This window comes from Crocodylus porosus, unplaced genomic scaffold (genome assembly GCF_001723895.1).
Source record: "Crocodylus porosus isolate Cpor-Errol unplaced genomic scaffold, CroPor_comp1, whole genome shotgun sequence".
NCBI lineage: Eukaryota > Metazoa > Chordata > Crocodylia > Crocodylidae > Crocodylus > Crocodylus porosus.
The window spans coordinates 270521-272471 of record NW_017728948.1 but is presented as its reverse complement, the minus strand read 5'-3'; positions in this window follow the sequence as shown (position 1 = coordinate 272471).

The following is a 1951-nucleotide window of genomic DNA, read 5'->3' as shown; positions in this document are numbered from 1 at the left end:
GTGATTACCAGAATGTCAATCACTGACTCCTCAACCTCCTTGAAGCATTCTGGGAGTTTTAGTGCATTGTTCTTAATGCTAGGCCTTGCTTAGCATAAGCACTATCTCACATCAATAGTTAACATTTGCAGGCTTGAAAGCCAGAAAGCACTGCTTTCATAGATGTAATAGATGTCATAGGCACTAGAGGGCTGGAAGGGACCTTGGGAGATCATCAAGTCCAGCCCCCTGCCCCAAGAGCAGGAAGTCAGCTGGGGACATAGGATCCCAGCAAGATATCTTTTGTTCATCCCTTCTGTCCTCCTGCATAATACAGACTAGAGAACCCCCCTTCCTATGACTTGTGCATCAATCCTCCACTTCATAATTGAGCTAGGCCACATCAGAGCCTGCAAATCCCCTGAATCTCCATCCTTGCTGGTGTATAAGACTCAGGTAGACAAAGCCTTGGGATGATTTCGTTGGAGCTGGTCCTGCTTGGAGCAGGGGGTTGGACTAGATGTGACCTCCTGAGCTCCTTTCCCACCTGAATTTTCTATGATTCTATGAATTCCTAGGAAAATTGCTCCTATGGTTGTCCTCACTCAACAACTGGTACCTTATTTCTCATCTGAGAAGTTCTCGCTTGTAGCAGGACCTAGCTCTTAGGCGGCACAGGCATCAAACCTTTTTACAGAGCAAGACATCATCATCCTCATTTGACATAGGGGGAAACTGACAGCCAGCAGGTAGGTGGCAAAAGCCAGACCGTCCAGGTCTCCTGCATTTCAGCCCATTGCTTTGGCTCCTAGGTCACTCCTCAGCTTCTGACCATTGAATCAGCTCATACCTTCCCCTGTCTCATACCCTCCTTCCCTTTTGCCTTGTGGCTGCCTTGGCTAGGCTGCTTTTGGAAAGGAAGCTCATCTCATTCAAAGGTACCAGAGTTCTCATAATAAAAAGCCAGATCACCTGTAACCTGTACCCCACCGCACACTGTAACACGGCATCGTCAGCATCTTCTCTAGCAGGTGTCAATGTAGGTCTCATCTCTTCCAAGGCTAAGACTCACTGGGTGTGTCTACATGTGCACATTTACTGCACAGTAACTGAAATCACTGTGCAGTGTGGGCACGCTTCTACATGTGCACTCCCATACTGCGCAGTAAATATGCCAACTTATGCCAACTTGAGCATGAATGATATGTGCATCATGTAGGTATCAAATTTACACCTGTTTAGTTACTGCACAGCAATGCACATATAGGTAGATACCTTACTGCGCAGTAACACTGTGTGTGTGTGGACTGACTTGGGACTAACTTTAGTCCCAAGTCAGTTCACACACAGCATTAATGCACTTTAATGCATGCATGTGTAGATGCTGGCCTATTCCCGCTTATTGCACAGTAATTTAGTGCACAGTAAATTTAAGCCAGTGTAAATGCTTGTGTAGACACACCCACTCAAAATCAAAGCCCATGGCACCTTGCTTTGCTCTCTGCCCCGTCTTGCTGACATCAGCAAGACCTTGGCTTGAATCATAGAGATGTGGGGCTGGAAGGGACCTTCAGAGGTCACATCTAGTTCAACCCCCTGCCTGAGGCATGATCATATTGTCCCATAGGACAATCCTGACACAACGCAGACTGAACACCCTAGCCTGCCACAGGTAAAGCAGAGGAACCACAACAGTCAATGTCTTGCTTCTATGAAACATTGTTAATATATATTCAAGAGGTCCCAGGTAGTCACCATGCCCCCACTACAGAGGAAGACTAAAACCCACCCCAGTGGGTGCGTCTACGTGTGTGCATTTACTGCACAGTAACAAAAATTACTGCACAGTATGGGCACACATCTGTACATGCACGCCTGTACTGCACAGTAAGTTGGCAACTTACACCAACTTGAGTATAAATTTGATATCTGAATCATGCAGGTATCAAATTTATGGTCATTTATTTACTGC